This window comes from Triturus cristatus, chromosome 1_1 (assembly GCF_964204655.1).
Source record: "Triturus cristatus chromosome 1_1, aTriCri1.1, whole genome shotgun sequence".
In the NCBI taxonomy this organism is placed as follows: domain Eukaryota; kingdom Metazoa; phylum Chordata; class Amphibia; order Caudata; family Salamandridae; genus Triturus; species Triturus cristatus.
In genome coordinates this window covers 225,079,655-225,103,971 of record NC_140579.1, presented here as the reverse complement: position 1 = coordinate 225,103,971, position 24,317 = coordinate 225,079,655, and the positions used below count along the sequence as shown (strand labels likewise).

The following is a 24,317-nucleotide window of genomic DNA, read 5'->3' as shown; positions in this document are numbered from 1 at the left end:
ATGGTGTAGAGTATGAACCCACTTGTGCTCTGTGGCCAGTGGTTGAATAATGGTTGGCAGTCTTAAGATGTAGTGGGTGCTTTCCGAAAATGAAGGGACACACAGTATGTACTCAACTTGCAACTGGAATAGGAGCCCCCTAGAAGGCAAGACCTTACTTGTTTCTACATTATGAGCTAGATAAACATAGGGAAGGCTTTGCGATTACTAAATAGCGGACTTTTGTGATTCACTATTTGGTAATCGCAAACACTCATGTTTAGCGATTCCAAGTGGGTCGCAAATAGACCTCCCTCATTAATATTCATGAGGTAGGTTTCGGTTTGCGACCTATTGGAATCACAACAAGCATTGGCATAGCCAATAGGTCTCGCCTTTGGGACCTTATAAGTGTTTAGGTGCTGGGGCCCAATTTTCTTGAAGCAATTTATCTCAAGAACCCACTCTGGTCGAATGAACCTTTTTACTTGCCCAATAGCGTGGAGGGAGCAAACACAATTATCAAAGAATACCTTCCGCAATTTGACATAATTGAAGACTCGGAGGTCAATTTCTATTCCTTTCGGAATTTTATTATCAGAAAAAACATCTGCAGATACAAGCACCTTAGCACAAGGCTCAGCAAATAAATGGGTACTAATACAAATGCCACTCTACGAAGAATCCGCATACGACTGAATATGAACAAAAACACGGCTTCTAAAAGCATGAGGTAGATAACTACCAAGCTAATGTCGATGTTAGGAATCATTAAACCAAAGCATTTCTGTCCCTACTCTATGCTAGATGACGTCCCTGTTTACCATTCCCTTGAGACCCAAGAACTCGTGAAAAGGTGTCAGAAGTGAACTTCCTAAGAAGTCTTCACTTGGAGAGCTCGATCTAAACGCTCCTTCTAGCTCCTCGCCTACCTCCTCTCTGCTCAACCCTCGGGGCGCTGTCCCTAATACGAAATCCCAAAACACAAAACACACCTTCTGGCACACCTCATCGACCAGGTCTTCTTCCAGTAATTTTCCATTCAGCTCCGTCCATCTTCCCTCGTCCATCAGCTTGGCCTTGAGTCCCAGACACCGTCGGCACTAGGAGTTACGATTGGCACATTCCAATGCACTCCCATGTCTGGCCTTCTCCATAATTCAACTATTAAACAAAGACCTTTTTACTAACGAACCAACTGTCCTTGCACCTGCGGTGAGATCACAGAGTGAAGAAATACTTCGCATCCTTTACTTCTACAATTTACTGCAGCCTAAAACCTCTGCTAAAATAAATCACTTGCGGCCTACCGCATACAGCTAACATAAGAAATACCAGGCCTTTCTCTTCCACGATATATGTGACTTCGGGCCTCTACTAGGTTAAACACACTATTAAATTACATTCTAACGTTAGTGCTTTTACTTTCACATACATGAATAAACGCCATACATGAATTAATCCAATCGAATTACACATTTAGTCGAGTACATTGCATTAAACAGAAACTTATCGTTTTACATTTTCTTAAATACATCCATTATATGTTTTCCGCGTCTCCTAATGCTTCTACATTGCGACATAGCTGATACATTTCTTAATACATTTCGCACAGCACAACTAAAGATACGTTCATTATATGCGGGTGCCAACTAACAGTGAATATGATGCACCCCTACAATTTTCAATACATTTAGGCGCTACATCAGTTGCATGCAACAGTTGGCGCTGCGCTGGTGTTAATGGGCGTCTCTCCATCTCCGGCGGCAGCACTTGGCAGCCCGGCACCGAAGCCGGCTAATTGGGAGGCCACGGGGATGAGGGCGGTGATTACACACTTTACGGTGTAATTACATAAGCATCTCTTGGCTGCGGCAGGTTCCTGCCCAAGGTCAGAGACGGCTTTACCTGAGATTAATTGGCACTGCCACTGAAGGGCGTGCCACTGGAGCCCAGGCGCGCAACACCCATTCGGCTCACCGGGCTTCAGCTCCCCCCCCCCCTCATGTGTGTCAGCCCGGCTGAGACAGCCTCGCGGGCTGGCGTCCATCTAATTGCAGCCGGACCCGAGTACTTCACAGGTCTTTAAAAGACCATTTACTTGTTAATGAGGGTTTTGTTGTGTTTTCACCCCTTCTTACAGCCACTCTGCCTATGGCTGGAAGACTTAGCCCCCGCCCCCCCCCCCCGAAATCTCTTTCAGACCCTACCCCCCCCCCCCCCCCCGAAATTTGTCTCTATTTGCCCGCCTGCTGGAGCCCTTATACGATTAGCATTAACATTTCAACAGCGACACATTGATTGGTGGCTCCGGGCCAGGCACACAGCGCTGCAATTACAGAAGAGCTGTGGGGCAGGGGTGGGCTGAGGCTGAGCACGGAGGGCGGTGAGGAGGGTGGAGGAGAGAGCAGGGTGGAGGCTGTGAAAGGAGGTCAGGAGGAGAGAAGAGGGTGAGACAGGGAAGAGAGACAGAAGGTCCGAGACAGGTAAGATAGAGCGAGAAGAGCTGAGACAGGGAAGAGAGAGAGACTGTCTGAGGCAGGGAAGGGCCAGACAGGAAAGGGGGCTGAGACAAAGGAAAGTGGGTAGTAGAAAGAGAGGGGGTTGAGGTAGTGGAAGGAGAGAGGACTGAGGCAGCGAAAGGAGGGAGGAGAGAGAAGAGAGAAGAGCTGAGATAGGTAAGAGACAGAAGGTCGGTACTTGGACTCACTGTACCTGTTTAGTAACATGCCTAGAATGGACAAGCTAGCTGGGCCCTGAATACCATGTATCAGTGAAGTAAAAGGCTCGTAGCTACGCCCAACAGCACTTTTAGCGCACATGTGCACCCAAAACAGTTCGGTTATGCATCTAAAATGTCATCATGGAGCCCCAGCAGCATTCAACTATAACCCAACAACCTACAGATTACATTACACAGAACTATCTATAAAAGACATAGTGCATGCTTTCGACATAGGTAGGTGTAAATGTGCTCCTAATAGCACTTTCAATTTTATCTTACACTTTTTTTTATGGCGTAGACCAGTACTCAAGGGTGTTGGAGCACTGTACGTAAAAGTACATCCAGTACATATGAAGCAGGTGTAGTGCATATCATCTTTACAGAAAGGATTGCATGTATATCGTTACAATACATACATATGGAGAAGGTGGAGTGCAAAAGCATATTTATACAGAAACGTGAATACATATATTGGTTACAAACATGGGCAAGAAAATGAAGGGTCAGTGAAATTATTTGAAAGGATGATCCGTTTTTGCGACCGTGGAAGCTCACAGTCTAACTCTGTGAAAGATATAAAGAACAGTTAAGGCTAAACAGCACAACAAATTGAATCAGTACCTTTAGACACGTAAAGATAAGCGAAAGGTCCCTATATGCATAAAGGGTTGTATAGTAATACCATAAACGATATAACTCACAATTATACATGCACAAAATATACATATGTCAGAATATGTCCAAATGACACAGCATCTGGGTATTTGCACAATACTGAGTTGAGAAAACCGGGATCATAAATCAGAATTGAGAGGACTTTGTCAGTGTCACAGAGACAGCATGAACATAATTTGGCGCCACTGCTTCTTAGTGAAGAATAAACAATGCACATGAACGTCCAACACAACGTTATACACAGAGCACTTTGGGCAGTCAACAGTGCAATGACATGCCACGTAGGTGGATAGGAGAGTTCCCACAAAAGCATTTAAGCATACCAGCAATATTCACCATCATACCGCAGTATATGTCTCAACAGAATTAAAAATTTGCAAACATTCGTGACAAGAATTTTCAATTCTATTAAGGACAAGGAGGCGAGGATTATGCTTTCTCATTTCTTTATTAGAAATGCCCAGCAGCCAATCAGAACCGTTTATGAAACGAAAAAACTACAGTACCCATGAGCACCAGGGTACCACGTGACCAACCATAGAGTCTCTCATATAAAAGATACAATGGGAGAAAGTACGTCCTCTTTCTTTGGTGAGGAACAGTTCACAGAAAACAGGAAGTCCAATGGAAAACGAAGAATGCCAGGTAACAGAGTCCATCAGCCGCAGCCGGAGATCATCCTGACGCTAGAAACACAGCAATCGCCGAACAGAGGAGGCAGCAGACCATCCAAGCGTAGTTAGCAGGATAAACAGCAGAGTCACTATTTCGGGTCAGAACCTGAAAAGAAAGTACAGCCGTAATACTCATCCGATAAAGAGAGTGAAGGCAATAAAAGGGAAGGGTAAAAAGAGAGAAAACCAATGCATTGGCATAAATCAAATACAACTGTGACAATGAGAAACATGAGAATCAAACATGACTTTGGGTGGGATAATCCTCGCCTCCTTGTCCTTAATAGAATTGAAAATTCTTGTCACGAATGTTTGCAAATTTTTAATTCTATGTCAGGACAGGAGGCTCCGATTATGCTTGTTCAAAGCTGATCCACCACTACAGAAGCAATATGTTCGATAGGTTTGTAATAAAAAGTTTTGAACATAGAGTCAGAAGACCAATCTGCGGTTTTCATGATGTCCAGTAATGAAACACCCATCGAGAACGCTTTAGAGGCCATGGCCCCGCGAGCCGAATGAGCACCAAAAATGGAAACATCAATTCCAGCCTCAGACAAGAGCCATCTAACCCAGCGAGCTAAAGTAGCAGGAGTAACAGGACGAAAAGGTTTCTGCAAGGCAATAAGTAGTTGACCCTGTGTATCAGAACGTAAAGGGGCAGTACATACCTCGTAATCCTTGACACATTGAACAACGCAAAGGTTGGGATGATGAGGAAAAGACGGATAGGTAACCGAAGAGGTAGCAGTCTTGGTGCGTTTAGAAATTAGAAAAGTGACACCCTCAGGTGTAAATCTGCGACCTGCTAAGTCTAACGCACGCACATCAGAAACTCGTTTGCAAGAAACGAGACATAACAGCATAGTCAATTTGGCAGAGAGTTGCTTGCGAGAAAGTAATGAATTAGAAGGCCAAGCCTCCAAAAATCTCAAAACAATGGAGACATCCCAAAGCGAGACATATTTAGGACACGGAGGATTCGCCAAACGAATGCCCTTAAGCAATTTGGAAATTAAGGGATGTTCACCCGCCGGTTTACCATTGATGGGAACGTGAGCCGCAGAGATGGCGGAACGGAAGTTGTTGACCGTGCGATAAGCCAAACCAGAGGAAGCGAGAGAAGCTAGAAAATTAATAATCATAGCCACATCTGCTGAAGCGGGATCAACTTCCCGCTGAACACACCAGTCACACCAACGTTTCCATGAGGCTCTATATCGTTTGTGAGTACTGGGAGACCAGGCGTCACTGATGAATTTGGAAGCGTCGCATGAAAGGCCTGGAAGCGACCAGCGATCCCCGAAACTCGGCACGCCAACAGAAGGAGATTGCCGGATAGAACAAGGGGATGCGGATCGCCTAGGGGATCCAACAACAGATTCCACTTCTGGGGGAGAAGGAACGGGACCGCACAACACATCTCCAGAAGAACCGGGAACCATGCTTGAGCTCTCCACAGCGGAGCAATGAGAATTAGCTCTGTTTGAAAACGTTTCGCGTAGGCCAGAACCCTGGGAATCATCATGAACGGGGGAAAAGCGTAACACAGAGTGGACGGCCAAGTCTGAAGAAATGCATCCGTGGCCAGGGCCTTCGGATCCGGCCTCCAGCTGAAGAATAGAGGGAGTTGAGTATTTGGGCGAGACGCAAACAGATCCAGGTGACATTGACCCCAAGTCCGACGGAGAATGCGAAAAATGCGCGGGTGAAGGCGCCAATCGCTGAAGTCGCGAAGATGGCGAGAGTTCCAGTCCGCAATCTGATTGCGGCAACCGGGAAGGTATTCGGCAATAACTGTGATCTTCTGTTGAAGACAGAAATGCCAAAAATCCTTGGCGATCTCCGCCAAAATCTTGGATCGTGTTCCCCCCAACTTGTTGACATACCGGACCGCTGAAACGTTGTCCATGCGGAGAAGGATACAGCAATTGGTCTGAAGAGGAGAGAAACACCGAATCGCAAAGGAACCCGCCAGAAGCTCTAGACAGTTGATGTGAAGAGACAGTTCCTGGGGGGACCATCGACCCCCGGTCGAGATGGGACCGCACCGGGCTCCCCAACCCCAAAGACTGGCATCGGATTCTATCACCAGATCCGGAGCAGAGCCGAACAGGGCTCGTCCATTCCAGGCCTCCATGTGGTCTAACCACCATTGCATCTCGCTCTTCGCATCCTCGGAAAGAGGAATCAGATCTGAATAACGAAGACCTTTTTGGAGATGACGAATCTTCAACCTTTGAAGTGCTCTGTAGTGCAGAGGACCTGGGAATATCGCCTGAATGGAGGACGCCAATAGACCGACAACACGTGCTAACGATCTCAACGACACAGTCTGTCTGGAAAGAACAGACCTCAATTCCCTCTTGATGTACCGAATCTTTTGGTGTGGTAATAAAAGTTGACAGGATAGGGAATTCACTTGAAAACCTAGAAACTCGATCACCTGTGTAGGGTTCAAGATAGACTTCTGCGGATTGACTAGAAAACCCAGGGATTGTAAAAGGTCGATAGACCACTCCAGGTGTGTTAAGACTGTGAGGGGATTGTCCGCCATGAGAAGAATGTCGTCGAGATATATTATCAAGCGGACACCCCGAGCACGCAGACATTCCACTACGGGCCTCAGAAGTTTCGTGAAGCACCAGGGTGCTGACGAGAGGCCGAAAGGGAGAACCGTGTATTCGTACCAAATCCCCTGCCAACTGAATTGAAGAAACCGACGATGAGGCTCGAAAATGGGAATCGAAAGATACGCATCCTTGAGGTCGAACCGAACCATCCAGTCCCCTTCGCGAAGAAGATCGCGCAAAAGATGGATCCCTTCCATTTTGAAGTGTCTGTAAACGACACTGCCGTTGAAATCCTTCAAGTTGAGGACCAGGCGATTGCCACCCCCTTTTTTCTGAACCAAGAAAACATTGCTGATGAACCCTTGTGGGTGGGGAACAGTTGGAATAATTGCCCCTTTGGCGAGAAGGGATTCTATCTCCGCCGAGATAAACTTTTGGTCTTGAAGAGAAAAATGTAGAGGCGTTGGGGGGAGGGATTGATGTTGGGTCTGATAGAATTCTATTTTGAAACCTTGAACAGTTTGCAGAACCCAAGCATCGTTGGAGATTTGACGCCAGTTCTGGAGAAAAAAACGTATTCTGCCCCCCAGAACCACCTCGGAAAAAGGAATCACACTCACCTGAGGTGTTAGAGTCGTGATAGGCACCTTGGTTGCCACCGGAACGGCCTTTCCGGAATTGACCTCTCCCTTTGCGGGAAGGATAGAAGTTTGAGCGGGAGTTGTAGCCGGACTCCTGACCACCGCCTCTCTGGGACTGATAACCCCTCTGGGAGGGATTATGGGAACCACGGCCGAACGAGCGTCCCCTATGTCGTCCGGCCCTGGCAAAAACCGGACGAAGTGCACGCTTGATGGAAGCTTGAGCTTTATCCAAACCGCTGAAGGTTGCAACAAACTTTGTCAGTTCCTTAAGAAACGGTTGGCCAAATAAAAGACCTTGTGCCACCGGACCAGATTCGGAAGTAGAGAGCTCCGCCAATTTTGGATCAATTTTTAGTAGAATAGAGCGGCGGCGCTCACTCGAAATTGCACAATTTGCATTGCCTAACTGGCAAATAGCCCTCTGAGCCCATTCTATGAGGTCATCCGGATCCACAAGGGAAGCAGCTTCCTTGGCCTGAAAGCCAAGATCAAGAATCTTGGTGAGGGGTCCCAATAAATCCAGCATTTTATCCTGACAGGAACGCCAGGATCTGTCTAGACCCTTTTTTGGATCCTTTGCAAATTTTTTCAAATAGGAAAGCATTGTGGGATCAATTTCAGGAGTGTCTGCCAGGTGATCTGCGAGATCCGGGCGAGGGCATTCGGAGCGGAGACGAGCCCTAACATCCTTTTCAAAGGGTTGCCGGATGTGCGCCTGGACATATTCCGCTACCGCAGGAGAAGGAAGCCAGGAAGACGAATGGGGGTGATAAAGTTCCGAAGGTTCAAAGGTTAGGACCTGAGGGTGAGTAGGAGCGTCCACGTAGTGCTCCTTATGAGACTTCTTGCGTGGTGGAGGAACATCTTGGTCCGAAGAGGAGGAAGGAGGACCTTCAGTGTCAGTCAGGCAGCCAGCAGAGGTAGAAGCGCCTACCAGTGGCCTGGAGGAAGCCTTTTCTGAGGCTAGAGATTTAGCCAAACGTTTAAAATCCGACCTATGCGGATTTACTGGGGACTTAGAAGAACGTGAAGAAGGCAACCAACCCTGTTGCTTGGCATAGTGCGTCAAATGACGCTTCAGAGGATTGATAGCGTGGACCAGAGCTTTATTAACGGAGTGCTGAACTCCTTGGTCCAGAGCCTCTACTAAATCCTGCTCTAGGAAACTAGAGCTGTCATCCTCAAAGGAGTAATCATCATCATCAAAATACTCCTCCATTTTACTTTTTGTCACTGTAAAGTGAAATTAATGCCCACAAAATGACACTTGAATGTCAATATATATATGTATGCCAAAGGCACAATTCAGGGGGAGTGAAAAACCCCACAGCAAGCCACTGATAAGGGCAGAAAAAACCTGACCAAATAAATAAATAATTAATTGTGGAGGGAGGGCTTGCTGACAGTCACTCTAGGCAGTGCCTATGCGTTATTGTACAGCCCCAAGCCTTAAAACAGCAAAGGGCGTTGATGGGGCTGAAGGTAAACTGAGGCAGTGGGCAGCGGTGTGAAGAACAACCGATTCTGACAAGGTCCGTGTGGAAAACACGAAGATAAACAAACAAAATGGCCGCCGCGCATGCGCGGTAACGGCCGCCTCAGAAATAGTGTAAACAGAGAAGCACGCGCGTTAGCGCGAGCTCCTCAGCCCCTTAACTCCCACTCCACCAAAAGAAGGACACCGACGCTCGAACGAGCGTCTCGCCTGGGGAGGTGAGACCACGCTCCCTGAATGTGCACCGCGCGACAAGCGGAGACCTAGAAACCGCGTGAGACAGCGCGCAACAATGTATCCATGCACAAATAAAGACTAGCAAGCGAGCGCGTCAAAGCGGTATCGCACAGCGAATAATGCAACAATGTATCAAGAGTAATAAGAAAAAGGCACTTAACTGGCTGCGGAGCAGCAAAGAAAGAGGACGTACTTTCTCCCATTGTATCTTTTATATGAGAGACTCTATGGTTGGTCACGTGGTACCCTGGTGCTCATGGGTACTGTAGTTTTTTCGTTTCATAAACGGTTCTGATTGGCTGCTGGGCATTTCTAATAAAGAAATGAGAAAGCATAATCGGAGCCTCCTGTCCTGACATAGAATTGACAACACCCACCCACATCAGTCAAAACAAGCTAGCAGATGCGGCCAGCCGGCCACTATGCGATAACTCCAGCTAATTCACGCACAACCATGTGGGCAATACGCAAGTCAAATGCACCAGTTTGCAAGTAAACATGTCTAGGTTAGTCCTCCAACCACACCCAACAAACATAATATCTATCAACAATAAAGCATCAAATATACTTAAGCTGCCTGCTTTATACTGAAAATCACAAACGTGCGGCTCATATCGCTCAAAGTCCGGTATGGGTGAGGTACAGTAAGTTGGTACTGAAGTCGGCGCTCACAGTCTTTTAATTGTTGTGTTGGGGCCCTAGGCCCTCATGCTAGATAATGACGGACACAGCACACTCAGTTAGGTAGTGGGTTAACTGGCCACGAGCACGTGCGCTCGGCCCTTTTATTAGCCTAGTCACCTGACCCAGTGACGTAGGTGGTGGGTGGGTGTACAGTGTAGGACACACACTTCTGAACACTAGAACGTGTCCATGCTAGGACACTACATTCCTCCCAATTTTTAATAACAAAAACCCAGAGTCAAATGTCCAACCTAGGGGAGAAAGAAATATATATACAGAGGTAATACAGTGACCAAACTTCTGCAGAGTCGCTCACGCTTCAGCAGCCTGGAGTCACAGACGATGTTCTTCCTGTCGCGGGTGATCACCAGTTCACTGTGGCACCAGTCATGGGTGCTCGATGGAGTTAGTCTGTTTGACGGCTCTGCCTTGCAGTTGCTCTCACAGTCTCTCTTCGCTTTATTTTCTTGGCGACAAACACAGTTGAGTTCTTGTGGTTCACCGCTAGATGTTGCCGTTTGTCTTTTAGTCCAGTCCTTTTCTTTATCTGTGGCGTGTGTTCTGTTTTGCAGAAAGACGGGTTATTCGCAAGACACCCCTCTCACCAGGATGCCCCTCTCACAGGTGTTCCCCTGCCACGGGATATCCTTGAGGCCCTCTTCCTCAGATCTGGCCTGGGTTCAGTGTCCTGTATCGTGTTACTCCCATGCCGATAAGTACGGGTGCGGAGGAGACGGCAGGTCTCACCTCAGATTCCGCAGTCAGGCGGCTGATGACCATCTCTCGTCGCAGGGATACTCTCTCTCACCGGCATCCCTGAGGCCTTTGCCCCTGAGTCACCACGGCTGGCATTGACCAGTGTCCGTGTAACCCCAAAGGTGGGTGTTTCGAATGGTCCGGCCTGCTCACCTCTGCAGATCCCAGGTGTGCTGAAAGCATCATCAAACAGATGGTCTTTTCTCCGTGCCACGGGTGTTCTTCAGGACTTGCGCACTGTGTTCTGACGCTTGTCACCTTCCTTGTCTGTGAGGTGTGAGTAGTCTTGCCACACTCTTCTCTCTGTCCTTGTCTTTGAGGTGTGAGTAGTCTTGCCACACTCTTCTCCTTCCTCTATTTCTTTCTCCGTGAGGATGTCATGTCACTCTGACTTCTTCTCCTTCTTGCAGTGGCAACCGTGCCACTCAGATCTTTCTTTCGCCTTTTTCTATTAGTGGCAGACGTGCCACTCCGATGTCATCTTCCTTCTCTTCTTGTAGTGGCAGACGTGCCACTCCGATATCTTCTCTCTTTTCTTGTAGTGGCAAACGTGCCACTGCGATATCGTCTGTCTCCTTTTCTTGTAGTGGCGGACGTGCCACTCTGGTCTCTTCATCTCTTCGCTTCACGACCTCCTCTGGACCGTTTCTGTTCTCCTCTTGTCTGGCCAGGCTTCTCCATGCAGCGCGCGCACTCTGCACGTGTTCCCCCTGGTCTTGTCCTCGTCCGAGAACACTCTCTTCATCTTCCTCAGCATTCCGAGTTAGGGTCGTGACCTTCTCTTCACCTTCTGCTTTTCACCAGTTACTTTGGTTGAAGTTCGTGGGGCCATACTCATGGTCCGCTTCGTTCTTCTCCCTTTCACCAGTTACTTCGGTTCTTCTTGAGCTTCTTGGACCACTTGTCGGTCCGCGCTGCCGATCACTGGCAGGATATCTTCGGTCTTGCGTCAGACCTCTTTGTGCAACTCCTGGCGAGTCGGCGTCTTTGGTGCGACCATGTGGCAGGTCGGCTGGGCCTTTGTGGTGCGACCATTTGGCTGGTCGGCTTGACCTTTGTGGGGCGACCGTTTGGCAGGTCGGCTTGGCCTTTGTGGGGCGACCATTTGGCTGGTCGGCTTGACCTTTGTGGTGCGACCATTTGGCTGGTCGGCTTGGCCTTTGTGGTGCGACCATGTGGCTGGTCGGCTTCACGAGGTGTGTCGCGTCGTGTGACTACCTTTGTCCGCTGCCTTGTCAGGCGCTGGTGCGTGCTACTCTTCGTACCGTCGTGGTACATCTTCAGTGTAGCGTTGCTCCTAGTATCATGATCACTTGATGTGGTGGCTTCTTGGCGCCACTGGGTGGGGCTCGACATCCTTGCCCGCCAGTGTTGGATACTTGCTGCGCCCATCCTCTTCAGTGGGTTCCTCTCGTGTAGGCGCTGCAGTGTACTGTCCGCGTCCGGGGTACCTCTGCGCTGAGTCCGTTTGTTCTCTCGAGGGTTCGCTCCACTTGATGCGGCGACAGCGCAGTCCTCGCTGGGGTGGATGTGGCTCGACACCGTTCTTCTTTCTTCCTCCTTGTTGCTGCGGGATGGTGCTGCATCCCTGTGGCACACTGTCTCTTCACCCTTGCAGTTCTGTCGCATTCCTGCGCCTCTGGCACATTCCTGTGCTTCCGTCGCGTTCCTGCGCTTCTGGCACATTCCTGTGCGCCTCCGTCGCACTCCCGTGCGCTCACCATCGCGCATCCGTCAGACCTTGCGGTACGTGCCTTGCTGCCTCTTCTCCCTTGCGCAGCGATCCGTCGGTCTCCTGTGGCTGCTGGATTCACTTGGCTTGCTGTAGGCTTGTTGATTTTCCTCTTGCTGCAGTACTGCCAGTGGCCACTGGGTGGCAGTGTTGCTTTTCTTTGCTTCAGCAGCAACCTTCTTCGCTGCCAGAACTCTATGCCCTGTCTTCTTTTCCTTTCTTCCAGGCTTCGTTCGTGAGCAGGAGAACTGGAGGGGAGCCGGAGCCAGGCAGACCAGTGGAGTCCAGATGGGGCTGGAGCTGGAGCAGAGCAGCGGAGTCCAGGACGCGTGGCAGCAGGTAAGTCTGTTTTTTTTTTTGTACTTAAGTTGATTGAAGGGCAGGGGGCACAGGCAGTGCAGAGAGGATGAGGCATCTTGCTATGGGCACTTGTTTATTGAGGTGCAGGGGGCACAGGCACTGCAGAGAGGATGAGGCATCACCCTATTGAGCATAGGGGCAGTTGGTGCTATCACGCCGTGTTTTGTTCATTAGTGGCAGCGCTGGCTGCGTGCTGCTCGTGAAGGCGCTGCTGGGGGTCCCGCATACTTCTATGGCTGGCGGCGGCCATTCTTTACTCTTGACATCGCCCTCCCTGCTCGCGGCAGTTTCTTGCGGCAGGGGGGGGGTGGGGTGTGTCGGCACGCTTGTCGTCATGCGGGGTAGGCACCCGCTGGTAGTGCCTTTATTTCCTTTTGCTGTCTTTGCGTCGCGGGCCAGACAGGTCTCGCGCTCCTTCACGGGTGGGCTCCGCTTTTTCCTCAGTTCGTCCCTCCCCCGCAGCAGGTCTCGTCGCTTCACCGACCGCGCGGGGGGGCTGCTGGTGCCGCTTCTGTTGTCCGTCGCGGGTGGGCTCCGCTTGACACTTCTGCTCGTCCCGCCCCCGCAGCAGGTCTCTTATCGTCACGGACCGCGCGGGGGGGGGGCTGCTGGTGCCACTTCGCTATCACGGCGGGGTAGGCTCCCGTCCGCTTCAATTAGTCCGGCGCTCCAGGGCTCACCTTATGCCCGGCTGGGCTTTTCACGCGGGTGGGCTCCGCTTTGGTTTCCGCTCAGTCTTTCACGGCGCTGCCTGCGCGTGGGTCACTGCGGCAAACTCGGGGTGGGCACCCAACGTCCTCTTACGTTTGGGGCCCTCCGTCGCGGCCGATGCGGGTGGGCACCGATCGGTCCGCTATTCCCCTCCTCCAGGCAGGTCGCGGCCGATTCGGGTGGGCTCCGATCGGCTTGCCTTATTACCGGGCACTTCCGGACACAGCGGCAGGTCGGGGTGGGCACCCGACTTCCACGCTTCCACTCAGGGGCACTGTGCACGCCCGCAGCGGTGCTGTGGGCTCCGACTCTCCCTGCCAGCTTCTCGGCGCGTCGCGCCTTCTTGCAGAGGGGGGTGACCTCAGTGGGAGCACTCCTCTCCCCCTCACGAACAGAAGTGCTGCCGCGGCACGCTGGGGCTCACAACCCTCGTCGCCAATGTTGTGTTGGGGCCCTAGGCCCTCATGCTAGATAATGACGGACACAGCACACTCAGTTAGGTAGTGGGTTAACTGGCCACGAGCACATGCGCTCGGCCCTTTTATTAGCCTAGTCACCTGACCCAGTGACGTAGGTGGTGGGTGGGTGTACAGTGTAGGACACACACTTCTGAACACTAGAACGTGTCCATGCTAGGACACTACATTAATATCAACAACCTTCTGGAAATTTTCACTGATGACTAGTCAGCTCTGTGGAAGTTTAGATTCCGCATCTCGCTCTTTCACCTATACCTGATTAATACTCCACATCTGATATGATGTATGTTAAAAAGGCAGTGTTCATAGCCGGGCAATATTAGTATTGCAAGGCACTTTATAACGATATGTTCATAGGCAATTTAAAAAAAGAATATTTCTTGCAAAACCGGGTGTACAATTCAAAGTACGTTTTTGGAAAACGATAACCACAAAGACCACGTTGCTTGGGGAACACAAACTTTTAGCTCTGAAAACGGAGCCCTTGACAAAATCTGTCAATGGGCGTGCTTTGGGAGATTTTTTTGCCACACTGTAATGTATTGCAAGAAAACTGGCGGCGCGCACAAAAAAACTGTCATGGGAATCAAGTCTTAAGTACACAATGACACACTGCACGCCTGTACAACATGCTGACTGCCTGCACGTCACTTACACAGACCGTTCGTGAATTCAGCCTAATTTCATTGTCTGTAATTAATCTTTCAGTTCTTCCGGGTCGCACAACAAAACAAACCCAGGACCATACATATTAAAGCAGCCATCTTGGAGCGAGAGGAGCGCATATTATGTAAAACGATCTAAGATTGGTGTACCTCAGCCAATCCTAGTACACTGCACAAAAATCCGAAATGCTCATTGTCTCTAGAGTCCCCCAAGTGCCTCTGCAGTTGAGCAATATTGTTTTTAAATACTGCTTGTCACGGACGGGGCAAGCTTGAACTGGACGGTGACAGTCGGTTTCGGCCTGGGTAGGTTGTGCTGTTGCTACCCACAATTCAGGACTGGAAGGGACGGTGCAGAGGGGCAAGTAGTGAATGGCTGGCGAATGAGTGATGTTTAGAACCCGGTCACGCAGACCCGGCATTGATCACCGATGAACCCATGCCCATAATGTTTCTCAGGCAATTCTGTATGCTCTGACAGTCTCTGTTTCTGACAAAGTGGAGCTATAACGAAATCATGCACTTTTATCTAAGTCTCTGCACCTCCATTAAGCCCTTCTCACTCAGTCTGTCTTCGTTGTACTTGACATGTAACTGTACGCAGTGTAACTTTTGTTGGTGAAAAAAGGTCTAGCGGTTTTAGGAATAATGTAAGTTGGACTGCTTGAGGACGAGCAGGTCATTCACTTTGAGCTGTTAGTTGGAAACAAGCATGCACGCCTCGCACAGATCTAGGTAAAAAAAAAAAAAAAGCATTGGCCGTGCGCGCGCCTCGCGCTCAAAGTTAAACAAGGGGGGGGGGGGGAGTGCGGCCGAGAGCAGGCAGCGTTTACCTTCGGGAGCGAGCGCGATAATTGCTACCAGATGGCGCTCGCTCCCGCAAGGTAATCGCCAAACATGCACGCGTTGCCATTCTAAGCAATGCAACGCGTGCACGTTTTTGCCTCAAAAAGGGAATCGACGGCTAAAGGTCTCTTTCCTATGCAGCGCATGTGCGCTGCGTAGGGGAGACCTAAAAATCACAGGGATGGTGATTTGCTGTGGTCAGCAGACCACAATGTCTGTGATTGCTCTTAAATAAAGCAATGCTTTTTTTGTTATTTTAAATTCAGCCCGTTTTCCTTAAAGAAACCGGGATGTGTTTCAAAAAGAAAAATGAAAAGTTTTTTCTGAATTTTTTAAGAGTAGGCAGTAGTCCATGGGACCACTGCCTGCTCTTCAAAAATGTTTTTACAAACATTCTCAAAGGGGAAGGATCTCTTGGGGACCCCTTCCCAAATGCGAATGGGTTCCCACCTACTTAAAGGTCGCAAAACATTCACACGTACCACTGGGATTCGGTATTAGGCAGGGACTCCCTTTACACGCCCCTTCTTAATACCGAATCGCAAACTCGCAAAACAAACATAATAGGTTAGCAAATCGTATGCAATATAAAATTCCTTTTTTTTTGTTGCAAATGGCCCGATTCTAGGGAAAAAAAGTTTGTATATCTGACCCTAAGTTCTGAGTCCAGGAAATGTGGGGGAAGATTGGCATATATTCATCCAATTCACGGTGCCAATGAAGTTATTGCTTTTGCGCCTTCTGTTGTTGAAGGCACCACTCACTCAGCCAGGGCAGACTGCCTTGATTGCTTCATGTGCATTGGGTGCAAAGTACAATCTGCCAGTAGTTGGCGATTACCAGATATGGCTGCACCTTAGAGAGAGCACATATGCTGATATGTCTTATCAGCTCCTACATGCTGTCAAGTTTGAGGAAGGTGTGTTTATGGACAAACAATTCTCAGTGTCGGGTCTGGACTCTGAATCCCCGCCTGCACCAAGCATGATTCCACAGGAACGAAGATGCGTTTCCCCAAACGCCGAGAAACCAGCACCTCTAGTAATATAGGGAGACTCGCTGTGAGAAAGTGCCATCTTTCTTGCATGGTATGCCCCTACTTTTTGCTGAATTGCTGAATGTACTTTGACTGACTGTGCCCTGGGCTCCTGCCAATCAGGTACCCAGGGCCTATGTTCCTTCCCCAAAACTGTGCTGAAACCTAAACCCAATTGGCATCTCTGGCCACATGTCAGCCCCTGGTAAATTGTACACTAGGTACCCAGGGTCTTGTGACCAGGGAAGGCCCCCAAGGGCTGCAGCACTTATTGTGCCAACCCTTAGAGGCCCTGTACCCTGACACACACACACACACACACTGCCCTTGTAGGCTGAGTGCCTGGGTACAGAACAAAACAGAGAATCGACATGGCACACATCCCTGTGTGCCATGCCCACAACACACACTGCCCTGGCATACTTCAGCCACCCCTCTAGCTGGGTGCCCTATGACAGTGGTGTGGGTACAGGTGCATGAGCCCTGTGCCCCTCCAGTACCCTGGTCCATTCCTGGGCACTGTAAGTGCAGTGTTGACATTTAAGAGTATATGGTGCTGGGAGATCGTCAACACGAACTCCACAGCACCATGATGGCTCCACTGAAGACTGAGAAGTTTGGTATCAAACTTCTCAGCACATTAAACCCGAACTGATGCCAGTGTGGGATTTAATGTACAATGCACGACAGAGGGCATCTTAGAGATGCCCCCTGAGCCTAACCTACTATCCACGTCTTGTCTGAGGGGCTGCCTAGGCTGCCACACAGCAGACATGTTGCTGGACCCCTGGGTAGAGAGCCATCTGCTCTCCTGGGCCTGCAACAATGTACATCCTGGGCAAGGTGCTAGGTCTCCTTCCCCAGGATGGGCAGGGGAAGCTTCAAAGGCATGCCGCCTTTGTGAGCTTCTCCAGACCACTTGCTGTACTCAGCAACTGGCCCCTACCGGTTCTGACCCCCACTCTGGCGGGAAGACTGTCCGGAAACCCCAAGGAAGGAAAGGGGGTGTGCCAGCCTCTGACAACCCCGCCCCTCAGGTGGGTGAGGTGAGGTGAAGCACATTTCCGGGCTCTTGCCATCTTGAAGATGGGAAGCCCCGCCCAATCAGGACTAGGCTACTGCCCCCTCCCACAGGAGAGTGGCAGGATAGGGGGTGTACCCACCCCAGGGCAGGGATCCAGTGGTCCCTGCCCTTTACCTACCTGTAATGCCCCTAAATGTAGTATTTAGGGGCACCCTGAACCTTCCTTCCTCAGATCCCGATCCGAAACCAGCAAGAAGATCAAGAAACAAGAAGACCTGCCGTGCAGCTGCTACGAAGAGGACAACACCAACTGACTTGGCCCCAGCCCTACCAGCCTGTTGAACCTGCTCCTGCTAAACCCCGGCATCTCCAGTGGTCAGCAACCTCACAAATCCCGGAGGACCTGACTGCCTTGTGACTCTAAGTACCTGGGACTCCCACGAGCAGTGGTACTGCTCAAAGCAGGTAACTGACCCCTGGCATGAGCCAGGAACCGCGAACCCTGCACACTCTGTACCCGCCAAGCCTGGCCGGTGTTGGAGTGAACAAAGACCACGAGGACGTCCCCCCGGCGACTGTGACCCAAGGACCCACCTCAACGCTCCTGGCGACGCCTGCAGCCTCAGAACCAGGGACCCCCCCAACCAGCAAAGGGCAAGATTTCCCGACACCAAAAGGCACCCCGGCGCCCTGCGGCCCCCTGTGCCCAACTCGTGGGTGCCTACCTATCCTCCAACTACCCACCTTACCTCTCGAAGTGGTGGTCGCACCTGAAGAATCTTCGTCCCCGAGCTTGCAGCCTTTGTTCGTTCTTGAGCTTCTCCATTGCAATCCATTGAGCGCCTGACGGCTCAAAAGCACTCTGCACCCAGCCGCCCGAGTGCCCCTGGCAGTGCAACCTCTACTCTAACCTACTTCCCCATTTGCCCTGAGCAAGTGACCAGGAGCCCAGCTCCCACAGCCGCGTGGCCTGCTAGTCAGCAGCCACCAACCAAGGGCCCCCTGCCTCCCATGGGATAACATTGGGCCTAACTCACTCTGCACCCGGCTGCCCCTGTACCGCTGAGGGTGTAACAACTGTACTTACTTGACCCTGGGAGACCCCTGAGTCTATGCCCAGAACCTTAACTCTGCCAGTCGAGTACTTACCCAAAAGCCGATAACTCTCTTTTCTTCCATAGGGTAACATTGACTGGTTTCACCTGAAAATTCTTTTAAGTGTGGAGTTTCTAAACTTTAAAATATTCACCTAAAATCAACCGAGTAACGAAAACGAAAATACTCACCTGCTATCAGGAGAGATCCCAGTGCTGGATCTTGGTGCCCAGCACTGACCCTGAAAAGTAATTACAACTATACTTACCGCTGACCCAGTTTTCTTCCATAGGAAACCATTGACTATTTTTCTGCTAAATTTCTTGTCGATTTTTGCAAACTTCAAATATTCTTTAAAAATCGCACCAACTGTGAAAACGTAATTGCTTACCTGTTTTAGATAGATGTCCCAGTGCTGAACCTAGGAGCCCAGAACTGTATTACAAAAGTAACGAGAACGTACTTTACCTGTAATTTGAATTTCCTTCCATAGGATAACATTGCCTGGTTTTTGCTGAAAAAGTTTGTCGATTTTGCAAACTTACAAATATTCGTTAAAAATCGCCTGTATGACAAAAACGAATTCTTTCAACTGTTTACAGGAGATGCCCCAGTGCTGGATCCAGGATCCAACACTGAGTTAGAAAAAGTAACAATAACCCCACTTACCTGCTAAGTGAATTTCCTCTCATAGGATAAAATTGGTGATTCTTTGTGAAAAAGTTTCGGTCAACTTTTAAAATACAAAAATATTGCTTAAAAATCACAACTGTAACCAAAACGCTTTTACTCAATTGTTTACAGAAAATGTCCAAGGACTGAATCCAGGATCCAGTCCTGTGGTTAGAAAAGTAATCCTTAAAGTAACTAATTGCGTTTAATTAGAAATTCCCATTGAGCTCAATGTATTATCGTGTTTTGAAATTGTGTTGCCTATTGCAACCACTGTAACTGTTATATTCAAAAGTCTATTGCCTATTGAAAAGTATTTATCTAAAGCATCTCATCCTGAGAAAGTATATTTTGATACCCATTGTTGGTTCTAAAATAAAACCACTATATATTTTTATACGAAAACCATTGGCCTAGAGTTCAGTTCTTGAGTGTGTGAGACCATTTGCTGACTGTGTACAACAAATGCTTTACACTGTCCTCTGATACTGCCTTACTGCTCGACCAAGCTACCACTTTAGTGAGTAAGGTTATATATAACTTTAGCCTCTGCCAAACCTCTGGGGTCTGCGGACTCTGTGCACACTGTACCTATTTGGGAACAGTATATACAGAGCCACTTTCTTACACTCGCTTACTGGTAACTGTTCCCTAAAAGTTGGGGGAATGAGTCAAGGAGTGACCACCACTCTTCCCCTAATGTAGAAACAGGTGATGCTCATGTGGAGGAACAAGAGAAAAAAAAAAGCTGAAAATGAAATACACTCCTTGTTAACACTAACACTCATGTGGCTAGTACCCCAGTTGATAGTGATAATACATGTCAAGTCCAAGCACACACAACAGTCCACTTACCAGCTTGATCTTCAAAACCTCCTCTATATTGACAGGCAGGAGTTAACGTCACTCCACTGTCAGTGGTAAAGTCTGGACTTCAGGGCCACCCTGTGGCATAAACGTAGTCTAGATCAGAAAAAAGAGTGCTGCTCTATTCAAAAGAATAACTGGACTGCGGTTCGTAGAAGGTACCGGGAGTCTTTGTAGAGGAAGGATTCTCAAAAGAATGGGGAGAAAACAAGGAGTGGACAAGGACAGCACACACACACACACACAAGCTACATATTGCCGGTTAATACAAGGCGTCAGTGGGGCATCAAATATTACGGGGGAGGGTAGTTGCAAAGCTAGATTGAAATGTCATGCTTCACAGGATAGGGAGGTGGAAGTGTGATGGGAAGGAAAGGGTGCACGTGATCCTAGAGGCTAGGGAAAAGTGCTGCTAATGGCGGTGTGAGTGGCGGGTAATTGTGTCATGCATTTGTATCTTCTTTCTACCCAGAGCAATTGAACGTGCACTAGGTGAGTTTACCTTTGGATGTCACCATGAGGCAGGGGGAGGTTATCGAGTGGGGGCAGAGGGCGGAGGGGGATCTTTTGACCTTTCGCCAGCCATGGTGTGCAATTGCAAATTTTATGTGGGGGACATGGCATTGGTGCCTTTTTAGGTCTCGCCTGACCCAGCGCATGCGCTGGTCTGGCGATACTTATTGAGAGGGCTCCAAAAAGTGCTATCAGGTCAGCCTAGAACTACAGTGCTTGTGCGCGGGCGCGCGCGCCGCGCTTGACCGCGATTACTTTTGCGGCCGCATGGCCGCTTTGATGTTTGATCGCGATCACTTTCGCGGCCGCACGGCCGCTTGGCATAGCCAATAGGTCTCGCTTTTGGGACCTTATAAGTATTTAGTTATGCAACTGTTGCATGGCTAAACACTTAAAAGGTCCCAAAGGCGAGACCTATTGGCTATGCCAATGATTGTTTGTTAGGTGTTCAGGGTGAATTGATTTCTCTGCCACAGACTAGAAGTCTCTGCGTGTATGTAATGGGAAGATTTCGGTGCTCTAGGGCACTCAGTCACTTATGTGCTGGACATACTGGTGGAAAGTATTTGGACAGTATATGATGCTACATTTGCAAGGCATGTTGTTTAGCTTGATGTGCAAGTGACCCCCCCCCCCGCCCACCACCGCCCGCGCCCCCAACCCACTGGTAGGCCTTCCCTAGTTCTGTCATGTCTTGCTGTATGGCAGTAGGGTGAAGAGAGCGGTGCTGGAGAGGTGAGAAGGATAATTGACGGAATGGAAGATAAAAAGGTTGAGGGGTGTAGGTGGGTTGATGTGTGATGGTTGCTAAATAGTGAGGAGAAATGCAAGACAGGAGCAAGCAAAGGAACAAATTGCTGTAGTTCATTGTATGTAGGTGGGGTATTCATTTGAATGTGAATGTCTGTTTTATGATACGTGGAGGGCAAGTTGCATAATAACCAGTGAAGTGGTTATATTTTAATTAAATGTGTTAACATGAGACCAGTATTGAGGTACAACCATGCCCTTGCTCAAAGCTTGGTTAACTGGTTCAACATCTGATCATGCTATGCATGTACTCATCCCACTTACCTGGAATAAATGTTTCCTTGTCATCATTCGTTACAAAATGTATTGAAGAATCCTAGGTTTGTGACAGGTTATAAGCAACACAATTTTTTACAACCAATAGGGTTGCTATTCCCACACACTTATGTTTTTAGTATGTTCAGTTTTGTTACTGTGCCAACTTGTGGCACTATACACAAAGTTATTTTACATGGGGTTGTTGTACAATTCTTGCCAAGCGTGTGTGTTTGGTTTAAGGGACAAGAGTATTTGAGTCAGTTAAGGTAGCAAATGTACAGGGACCTTTTCCTTCCTGGCCTCGGGTCGCATGCATGTCTAGAAATGTTGCCACATGGTGTCGTCATTAGGGAGTACTGCAGGCAGTGTGCATCGGCTTAACCTTGCGTAAGGGCATCTTCTGTAAATGGCGAGGGCCTGTGGCAGTGCTGGCTGTGAGTATCTATGAGTGAGAATTTTTTTTATTGAATGTCAAATTGATTAAATGCTACTACAAGCTTCATCCAGATAATGCCTTAAAAGCAGGCTTGGGAAACTGGGTGCCTTCAATGTTTCATAAAAGGGTGGTGTTAGAAAAGGGATTTCTGGTTGGCTAGGGCTTGCGCCAAAGCCAGGCAGAAACCACCACTCTAAGTCAGGGCTGGGGAGTTACACGCCAAGATAACCCCTGCTCACCCCCTTGGTAGCTTGGCACGAGCAGTCAGGCTTATCCCGGAGGCAATGTGTAAAGCGTTTGCGCGTGCACCCTGCAACAACACCCAAGGCCCACCACAAAGGAAATTCCACACAAGGTTATATAAAAATAGCCTTTGTATTATACCAAAACACATTAGATAATATTCACACAATTTACACTGTGCCAACTGGCACTGGGCGGAATTTACAGGGGACTATTTACACAAGACAGGGCCACATGGACCACTGTCAGAATTAACACATATCACCAATTGTAACTGTAGAAATGTAGAACAAATAATAAATGTAGCGCCCAACCAGTAACCACTGGTAAAAGGTAAGTAAACCCTACGCAATCCTAAACACCTTAGGCATATATCACGCAGGGAACCATGAACACACTAGCATAACCTATACTAGGAAAACAGTCTCCTACGCATGGACACAGTTAGGAATAAAAAATAAGCATACAGGCAATGCACATTGCGCAAAAGTACACATGCAAAAACCAGGTACCCTAGGTGAGGGCACAACACGGGAAAACTGTCCCCAAGCCAACTTGGCCTCTCAGGGGCTCAAATGCCCTTTGTCTAAAATGTCAGGGCTGGGCTGCGCAGGCAGCCAAGGCAGAAGGCGCAAAAGATCAGGCCTAAACGTTGCAGCTGCCCACTACTTGCTGGGCAGCTGTGCAGGCTGAAATGTCTAAAAGGGCCTGGGCTCTCAATGTGCCCTTCGAACAATTGGCCACTGTTGCAGCTGCCCGTGCTGGTGCGGCGCAGCTGTGAGTAGGGGAAGAGGCTTTTAATTCATACTGGCCCCCTTGCTGGAGCACACAGGCTCACCAAACAGGGCCCCAAAAGTGTGGCAGCTGCCCTTTTAGCAAGACGGGGCAGCTGTACATCAAAAGAGGGCCCTAATGTGCGGTGCCCTTTGGCCCCCTCCCCGGGGCCTTTAAACAAATATGGCCCACCTTGTAGCCACCCGGCTCTGGAAGAACAGTATGCCAAACGTTGGAGCGCACTGGCGCTCTAGATAGACCATGCCCCCAAAAGAACTTGCCCCCTCGGTGCAGCTGCCCTCTGCAAGTGGGGCAGCTGAAAGAACAAACGTGAAGGGTAGGGAGGCAGTATACGGAGGAGCTCTACGGGAGCTCCTAACTCAGCCCCCACTCACCGGACCGAAGCGGAGACTCCTCAAGTCGGGGGACGCCTCCTCCGATGTAGGCGTGGGGCTCTCCCTCGCGGCACGGGAGCCCCGCCAGCCACTGCTGCACTCCTCCGCACACCGTCCAGCGCGTCTCCGTCCTCCGGCTGGGCTCAACTTCCGGCCAGCGAGCCAGAAAACGGACTTCCCTCTCTTCGATCCAGGCCCCGCCCACGTCTCTGCGTGGGTTGTCTGGTTTCCTGGTGGGTCTGGGCTGCGGCGGTGATTTCAGTACGGGGTAGGCTCCTGTTATTCAGCACAAAGTCCCCGGCGGGGTTGGGCACCCGCTAGGGATAGTAAAAGAAATGGCAATTATGCGGGGTGGGCACCAGCGAGAACGAGCCCAACGGCGGGCTGGGCACCCACTGAAATTACGTTAAGGCGGCAGGAGGCGGTGAGCTCTCTCCCTCCCCAGGTACACAAAGCGGGGTAGGCAGCCGCCACGAAGGCACCGATGCGGGGTGGGCTCCCGCTCGGTTTTCTTAGCGCCGATTTGTAGGGTGGGCACCTGCTCGATAATTACCAATGGGGGGGGGGGGGAATCCCACACGATGCAGCTTCGTGCTGCAGGCAGATCAGGAGCGCTTCTCCTCTTGGGCCAAGAGCCAAGTGCTCTAGTAAAATATATGCCAAAGCGCCCCCAGGGTGCTGGAGGCAAAAGTCCAGAAAAAGTCTTTTAGGAGGCAGGGGGGCAAGGGCTGGGCCCAGAGCCCAGCTCACAGGGCCCTCCAGACAGGGAGGCAGTCCCCAGTGGCGGTCTTTCCTGGCGCCCAGCAGCAGCAGCAGGCCGCCCTCCAGTTAGGATCAGAAGAACATTTTACTTGGGGTCACAGCCCCTTTTTATACACAGGTTTCCTTTGTCTCAAGGTGCAGGGAAGGGGCAAACCAGATGCAACTGGTTCCTGAGCACTTTGTTTTGCTCAGCCCCT

General features: G+C 49.7%; 2 protein-coding genes across 6 annotated transcripts in view; both read left to right on the top strand.

The window, feature by feature from the left end:
- The window catches only part of LOC146870028 (N-fatty-acyl-amino acid synthase/hydrolase PM20D1-like), a 54,446-nt gene that overhangs the window by 10,950 nt on the left and 19,179 nt on the right, over nucleotides 1-24,317 (top strand). The gene's annotated exons all lie outside the window — the stretch shown is intronic.
- LOC146870027 (N-fatty-acyl-amino acid synthase/hydrolase PM20D1.2-like) overlaps nucleotides 12,388-24,317 on the top strand; it is a 716,209-nt gene continuing 704,279 nt past the window's right edge. For 3 of the 5 annotated variants that reach the window (XM_085625007.1, XM_085625082.1, XM_085624934.1), the window contains exon 1: nucleotides 12,388-12,513. The gene's annotated coding sequence lies outside the window, so the exon portion shown is untranslated. The remainder of the gene's footprint in view (nucleotides 12,514-24,317) is intronic. The other 2 variants (XM_085624853.1, XM_085625153.1) reach the window with 2 other exon arrangements.